This window comes from Peromyscus californicus, unplaced genomic scaffold, assembly GCF_007827085.1.
Source record: "Peromyscus californicus insignis strain IS unplaced genomic scaffold, ASM782708v3 Scaffold_20__1_contigs__length_68692818, whole genome shotgun sequence".
Lineage (NCBI taxonomy): Eukaryota > Metazoa > Chordata > Mammalia > Rodentia > Cricetidae > Peromyscus > Peromyscus californicus.
In genome coordinates this window covers 53792416-53801067 of record NW_026294503.1, presented here as the reverse complement: position 1 = coordinate 53801067, position 8652 = coordinate 53792416, and the positions used below count along the sequence as shown (strand labels likewise).

At 43.2% G+C, this 8652-nt stretch overlaps 1 long non-coding RNA gene across 1 annotated transcript; it reads left to right on the top strand.

Moving 5' to 3' along the window:
* Window positions 1-231: 231 nt before the first annotated feature.
* Window positions 232-8652, top strand: LOC128116939 (uncharacterized). Its single transcript, XR_008220634.1, has 3 exons — window positions 232-2005; window positions 5864-6035; window positions 6892-8652. It is a non-coding gene; the product is annotated as an uncharacterized LOC128116939 (long non-coding RNA).

The following is an 8652-nucleotide window of genomic DNA, read 5'->3' as shown; positions in this document are numbered from 1 at the left end:
CTCAGTCACTTCTATACCTTTTTTTTTTTTTTTAGGGTTTTTTTTTCCCCCAAGACAGGGGTTTTCTCTCTGTAGCCTTGGCTCCTTTCCTGGAACTCACTCTGTAGCCCAGGCTGGCCTCAAACTCACAGAGGTCCACCTGCCTCTGCCTCCTGAGTGCTGGGATTAAAGGCGTGCGTCACTACTGCCCAGCCTTTTTTTTAAGTTTTACTATTATTATTATTATTATTATTATTATTATTATTATTATTATTAATTTTTGGCTTTTTTCGAGACAGAGTTTCTATGTATAATAGCTCTGGCTGTCCAGAAACTCACTTTGTAGACCAGGCTGGCCTCAAACTCAGAGATCCACCTGCCTCTGCCTCCCAAGTGCTAGGATTAAAGGTGTAGACCATTACTGCCTGTCTTCCTTATTATTTTTATGTGAACAAATGTTTGCTTGCATGTATGCAAGTATACCACATTCATGCAGTGCCTAAGTAGGCCAGAAGAGGGCATCAGAGCCCCTACAACTGGTGTTACAAAAAGTTATGAGTCCCATATGGGTGCTGGGAACCAAACCCAAGTTCTCTGCCACAGGAGCAAGTGCTACTACTGACTGCCAGGGCACCTCTCCAGCCCCTTCATCTTAATTTTTGAGACAGGTTCTCTCACTGAACCTGGAGCTCATCATTTTGGCTAGACTGACTGGCCAGGGAGCCCTGGAATTCCCTTCTCTATTCCTAGCCCTGTGGTTAGACATGCCCTGCCATACCTCTGTTTTAAATTGGGTGATAGAAAAATGAACTCAGGTCCTCATGGTTTCATGGCAAATGTTTAATTTACCAAGTCACCTCCCCAGCCTTCACTTTTTAAAAAGTGAAATTAAAGTTATCAACTCAAATGGCAAGTTTTAAAAGCAAATACATTCTAACATAATACAATCCAAAGATTTACTAATTTGATACATATTTGGTAAGAAATGATGAAAGAAAAGTATTAAAAGTCTTTGCTTCCCATAATTAAACCATTATGTTTCTAAAGAGCAGAAAACTATCTGTACAGTTAAAAAAAACCATTGTCATTCCTAGCATGTAATAATCCCAAACCTTCCATTATACTCTCAGCTGCACTCAGAGTTTCAGGCATCGCCTTCTGCGGGTGCCTCACAGGGAATGTACTTCTTGTGGCTACACATATTTAGCTTTTCACGATTCCCTCTGAAATCTAGGTAGAAGTCTGTGAAAAGCTCAAGTTCAGTTTGTATAGACCACCCCCCATCCCCCCACTCCCACCCCCCACCCCGGCCATGTACTCCCAAGTTGATGCTCCTCAACTAGAAACTGCATAGCAAATACTTCCTGGGATAGGGCAGACTTCCCATCCAATGCCAGACCCTAATTAAACTTTCATTTTCTAGACTTCTCTGCAGCCTCTAAACTCAGGGAGGTGGTCATCCCCCTTCCCTGCAAGCAGTGTGCATCTCTTTCCCTGTCTGCTGTCCTGGCATTCCTGGGAAGAATATTTCAGCAAAGGTCACAGATCTTCTTATGCTAAGGGACAATGCAGAGCACAAGGGAATGCTGAAGAGTTGACTGTGACATCTGCATCTAGAGCTAAGCCTAAAGCATCTCTGGCTCCACAGTCATGTCTGTGCCTTGCTGCTGAATTCAGAAGGGTTGCACTTCCTCAGATTTGGTGCATACCCAAGTCTTTCCAGAGACTCGATTTTCAATGTTCCTCTGCCTAGCACTAGTGCTGTCCACCTTCAGTGTTCTGAGCTTCTCTACATAAGTATGGAAAGCCTCCTGACCCTGGCATAGTAGACCAAGGCCAACTGGCAGATAGAAGACTGGCTTGAATCTCCCATTTCCACTCCTCTTCCTGAGCACTCTGAACACCAGGTTATATGTGAAGGCGATTCTCTCATCATCCTGAAATTCCTAATTACCTACGGTAAAAAATACTGACAGGAGATCTGAATCCAATGGCTCACCCGGTTTTTTTGAATGGCGCTTTAGTGGTGAGTAACACCCCATAGCTTTCAGATGTTTTCCTACCTCTGCAAGAAGCGGCTGGAAAGTCAGGATGTCAATTTTCTGTTCCACACATTTTTTTAATCTATCTGGTATTGGATACTGTGGAAGAAAACTTGGAAGTTGTCTTCTTGAGTTCCTTAAAAGAAAAAGTTAAATCAAGAGCAATTATATTATGCATGTATAGCTTGTGTGTATGTAGGGGGGTGGGGGGGCACGCGCACACACACACGTGTAGAGGCCAGAGGACAACTTTGGATGTTGTTTCTTGGGTGTGTCATCCTTGATTTTTTTAAAACATGGTTGTTTCTGGTTGGCCTAGGATTACCTGATTAGGCGAGGCCAGCCAGGCAGTGAGCTCCAGGAGCTGCCTGTCTCTACCTTCCCAGTGGTGGGATTACAACATGGTACCATAGTGACTTGCTTTTTTATATGGGTCTGGGGACTGAACTCAGTTTCTTCTGGTTGTGTAACAAGTACTGACTGAACTAAAATAAATTCTTAATCTAAACTTTTATATGTTTATAAATATCTCTCGTCTATAGTGTACGGGTCCAGAAATGTTTCAGATTTTCTAGGTGCCCCCCCCCCCCCACCTGTTCTGGGATTGAACCCAGGGCCTCACACTTGCTAGGCACTCTACCACTGAGCTACACTTTTAACCCATTATTCTTCACTTTGCAATATTTATATCGATTTTACCAGTTATAGATTTTCTGAAATGCAACAAAATCTGAAACTTGTAGGTCATGTCAACATTCAGACGTTTTCAGATTTCAGAAGACACTGGGTTTTGAGTTAAAGATGTTCAATCTGTATGAGGCATTTCCCCTCAGATATTCTGTCACACTGGGTTTTGAGTTAAAGATGTTCAACCTGTATGAGGCATTTCCCCTCAGATACTCTGTCCTGTTTCAGAAAGGCTAGAGTTCATTAGTCCATGGAAATACCTGACATGAGAACCAGACTAGGCCACACTGGGTTCAGGATCCTGTCTCTACACAAGCTCTGGCTTGGCACTCTTGTCTCTACAAGAGAGCTGGACAGAGCTCTGCAAGCTGTAGGGGAACCAGACTGGAAAAGTCCCAGGAGCCTGATCAAACCATGACATTTGAAGACAGTTCGTTTTAACTTCCTAAGTAGCTAAACTCTTATTACCACACTTTTAGTGAAGACATGAGTACTAGAAATGATACTGACACATCACCAATAAGAACATTGGAGGGGGCTAGAGAGATGGCTCGGTGGTTAAGAGCACTGGCTGTTCTTCCAGAGGACCCAGGTTCAATTCCCAGCACCCACATGGCAGTTCACACCTGTCTGTAACTCCAGTTTCAGGGGATCTGACACCCTCACACAGTTATAAATTCAGGCAAAACACCAATGAACATAAAATAAAAATAAATTATTGAAAAAAGGAAAAGTGAATTTGGGGGAAGAAAGAAAGAAAAAAGGACATACTTGGTAAAAGCTGCCCTGTGTGGAGCCTGCTTCAACTGATTTGCTGGTTCTTGGTGCTATTTTTCTCCAGAGAAATTTAGGTTCATCCTTAAGCGCCTGCCTTCATCTAGTTAGCTACATTTAAATTCACAGCATCTTCCAAATCCAGTAAGACAAAAAGCAGAGTAACAGAAATGACAGGGAAAATGGGGAGAAGTGAGGAGAGAGAATGAGGACAGGACAGGCATCTCAAGGCCAGGTCCCCTTCAAGCCCCAAAGCAGTTTGTGCGGAGTGGAGGAAGCAGAGGTGTACTGCCAGTCTCTCAACTTCATTGCCACTTCCTGTGCAGTGGGTTCCTTTAAGAACCCTGCAGGTAGTCTGACTGTATGACTCTGGTTGGAAACTGCAGTCTACTACAGGGCTACCCAGCAGTACTGAAGGATGCTGAGGCTGTGTGGCTACTTGGAAAGCAGGGGCACCTAGTAAATGCTAATGAACTAACTAACAATTACTGAGCTATGGAGGGACTACGACAATCAGCACACCTGTATACAAGCTGCTCTCTGAGTTTGAGACCAGCCTGGTCTAGTAATAAATTCTAGGACAGAGCTACACAGCGAGACCCTGTCTCAAAGACAAAAACACAAGAGTTCTGCTCACATAGAACAATGATTTGAATAGAAGGGAGAAGCCAGAAACGAACTCATACAGCTACAACCATCCCATTTTCAATAATGGTATAAAAAACACAGCAGAGAAATGACAGTCCCCAGAAATCACGTACATGATGGCTTACATGTAGAAGAATGAAATAGATCTCCACCTCTTGTTTTCTACAAAAATCACTTCAAAATGGATCAAAGACCCTGTGGTGGTCTGAATGTAATTGGTCCTCATAATCTCATAGGGAGCAACACTATTAGGAGGTGTGGCTTTGTTGAAGTGAGAATGGCCTTGTTGGAGGAAGTGTGTCACTGTGGAGGTGGGCTTTGAGGTTTCCTATGCTCAGGATACCACCCAATGTCTCAGTTGACTTCCTGTTACTTGCAAAACGTAGGACTCTCAGTTCTAGCACCATGTCTGCCTGCCAACTGTCATGCTTTTCATCATGATAATGACTGAACCTCTGAAACTGTAAGTGAGTCACCGCAATTAAATGTTGTCTTTATAAAACCTATTGTAGTCACTGTGTCTCTTTACAGCAATAAAAACCCTAAGACAGACCCTAACGTAAGACCCACAACTCTGGATCTGCATTTCAAGATACAGGCACTGGCAAGGTTTCCTGTGACTGTGACTATAATAGCTCAGTAAATAGTAGCAATACTCGATAGAGTTACGTGGAATTAAAAGCTTTTATACAGCAGAAGAAGGGACATCCTGCAAAACGTTACCAACTGACAAGGAATTAAAATCTATAATCTAGCTGGGTGGTGGTGGCACACTTTAATCCCAGCACTCAGGAGGCAGAGGCAGGCAGATCTCTGTGAGTTCCAGGCCAGCCTGGACTACAGAGCAAGTTCCAGGACATGCACCAAAGCTACACAGAGAAACTGTCTTGAGAAACAAAAACAACAACAAATCTAGAATCCATTAAAAAAAAAACAAAATAAAACAAAACCAAAAAAAACCCAACTCAAATACCAGCCATAAAAACAACAACAACAATGCTGGGTGGCAGTGGTGCACGCCTTTAATTTGGGAGGCAGAGCCAGGTGGATCTCTGTGAGTTCAAGGCCAGCCTAGTCTACAGAGCGAGATCCAAGACAGGCACCAAAACTATAGAGAACCCCTGTCTCCGAAAAACCAACCAACAAACCAACCAACCAACCAAACAACAAAACAAAACAAAAACTCAAACCATCTGGCCAATCAATATTTGGGCAAATGAATTAAACAGACAGTTCTCAAAAGAAATACAAATGGCTAATGAACATGAAAAATGCAAATTAAATTGCTCAGAGACTCCATCTCACTATCTTGATGACAATAGAGGACAGAGAAAGCCAGTGAGATGTGGGACCTATACACTGTGGTACTGTGAGGTGGAGCAGCCACTAAGGAGGTCAGTACAGAACTACCCCAGGAGCTGCCCCAGGTCCATGTCTAAAGGATTCCAAAACAACACACCACTTACTTCAACATTCATGTTTATTGCCCTCAACAGTTAGGATATGGAATCAGTTCAGACATCCAGCAACAGTTGAATGCAGAGTGTGATATATATTCATATAAGAGTTTTATTCATCCATAAAAAGGAAAACAGTTATGTGCAGAAACTGGATGAACTGGAGACCATCAAGAAAGAAAGGGAGGGAAGGAGGGAGGGAGGGAGGGAGGGAGGGAAGAAGCCAGGCTAAAGGAGGAAAAGTTTCTCTCATATGTAATTTTTTCTCTTATGTAGAATACACATTTGTAAACACACACATACCCTGTGTGACGGTAGAAAGGAGATTGTGTGTGCAGGAAAGGGTCTAAACGGAGAAGGAAAAAAGAAATACAAATGTGAAAGCAGAAGCAGACTATTGGAGGAGAGTGGAATAAGGATGGATGATGAGCGGGTAGATATTATCAAGGTACAGTTATCTGTATGTTTAAAAGTATCACAAAGAAACTCATTATTTTATACACATATTTTTTAAAAATTAAAGAGAGCTGGGTGTGGTGGTGCACGCCTTTAATCCCATCACTTGGAAGGCAGAGGCGGGGAGATCTGTGAGTCTGAGACCAGTCTGGTGTACAGAGTGAGTTCCAGGAGAGCCAGGGTTACACAGAGAAACTCTGTCTCAAAAAGCAAACAGCAGCAACAACAAGAAGTTTTGAAGAGGTCTACTGCAATACATGACCCCACCTGATTGGGGATTGAAGACCCTTTCACAGGAGTCGCCTAAGACCATTAGAAATCACAAATATATGGGGCTGGAGAGATGGCTCAGCAGTTAATAGCACTAACTGCTCTTCCAGAGGATCTAGGTTCGATTCCCAGCAGCCACATGGCAGCTCACAACTGTCTGTAGTCCCAAGATTCAACACCCTCACACAGATGCACATACAGGCAAAAACATAAAAAAAAAAAAAAGAAAGAAAGAAAAAGATATTTACATTATAATACATAACAATAGCAAAATTACAGTTATAAATTAGCAATAAAAGTGATTTTGTGGTTGGGGGTCACTACTCCATGAGGAACTGTATTAAAGGGTCACAGCATGAGGAAGGGTGGGAACCACTGCTCTAGAGAAACTCTCATACACGGATGTGCTGATACTCCCCAGAAACAGCCAGCAAGGTATTCCAACACTTGTACATGAGCTTTCTCTTGGGCCAGCTCTAACTGGACGGTGTGTAAACCAGAGTATTTGCTCTCATGATTCTCACCCAGTCACTGCAGGCATGCTAACATCTCACTCCCTTTCTGGGCTTTTCCCCCAGGCACACCCTGGAAGTGAACAAGAATCATCAGCACTTACTACTGCTCTGTGCCAGGAAACTGTGCATTTCATGTGCTCTATAACATCTACTCCTCAAACCACATGAGGGAGAGACTATCACTTACAAATGAAGTTAAGGCACAGAGAGGTCAAGAAACTTTCCCAAGGCCACACAGCTTCTTGGTCGCAGTGCTGTGATTCAAACAATGGTCTAAAGAAGCATGGTGTCCACAGATGCCTTCCAAACAATGGTCAACGACAAGTTCAGCAATCCCATAATACTGTCTGCTAATACATTCTCCTTTCAGTCTACAATTTGGTAGAAGTCCATCATCCTTTGTCTTAGACTGTTACTGGGTTAACATGATCTGAAATCCAGAATTTTCCAGTATTAGAGAAATAATAGTTTTGCCCTGATAGGCTGTGGGCAGCACCTGACTCAAACCCTCAGTAGTGACAATGACGCAGCAGTGTCTTCAGTACCCAAGACAAAGCCATTTAACACTCACACACGCAGGTCCCATTTTTTTGGATTAAACTTAGAAGAAATGTGTTTCTTGGAAGTTTTAAGCTCTGTTTACTTCAGACAAGAGCAAATGGACCTGAGACCCAACCCAGGCAGAAACCAAGTCGTTCACAAACTTTCTATGCTCAAGTCACTGTTTTCATTCCTGAATGGTATTAGATCTTCTAAAAGGCTTCCAGTGACCAAGCAATCTTGGGCCCAATACAAGCTACACGGCAATTCTGGGAACTGCTCTAAAAACCACACCAGCCAGCATGGCACAGAGCCGCTGCTGATGGTGCAGCAGGGGCATCAGAGACAGTCCTGCCCAGGAGTGGATGGCAGGAGCCAAGAGCTACACCGTCCTTGTTTCAAAGTGGCCCCAGGATCTGCCCAGGAAAAGCAGAGCTGAGGGGTGCATGGCGCCTGGTTTGCATAGACACTGGAGGTAACAGACAGAGACTCTGCCCTTACCAGTTCCACGGGAATGCATCCTGCCCCAAGACCAGTCACAGAAAGAGGCTAAAACACCAGCTTTGCCCTTGTCACCTCGTTAGCTAGGGTGATGGCTGACATGACTGCCTTTCCATAACATATAAAGCTAACAGACAGAAAACCACACAGTAATTGCATAGTACCTTTTCTGCGTGGTCACAACAACTGTAGTCTTTGCAGACACTAATGTTTGGGAACTTTTAGGCTTTTTCCAAGAAAATGGCTCACGCACAGCTATTAATGCCTCTTCACCACTCACGACATTCACTTCAAGATGTCGCCCAATAAGAAAGTTGGAGAAACACAGCAGAAGGAGCTCCTTGCAACGGCCAGGGTTTCTTGAAAAAAAAAAAAGAAGAAGAAGAAATTTAGTCTTAGTTATGAATGAGGCAGAATCAATCTGATTTCCCTTTCAGTATTTAAGGAAGTTGTAAAGCTGTAGTAAGTATCAGCCAAGCTGACTTCTTAGTAATTTTTTTCTAACACAGGAAAGTTTACTTTATAAAGCAAGAAATACAGTATTTTCCAAGTGTGATGGTTAATCCCAACTGTCAGTGTGGTTAAGGTCTATAATCACTACAGAGATAGCCCTCTGGGTATGCCTATAGACACTGTTGGTTAGATGAACTGAGGTAGGAAAACTTGCTGACTGTGTCTCCATTTCCTGGGATGAGATTGTGAAGCATATGAAAAGGAGAAGCAAGCTGAGCAGAGGCCTCGCTGCTCTCTGTTTTGTGCATGCAATGTTCTTCTGCCATGATG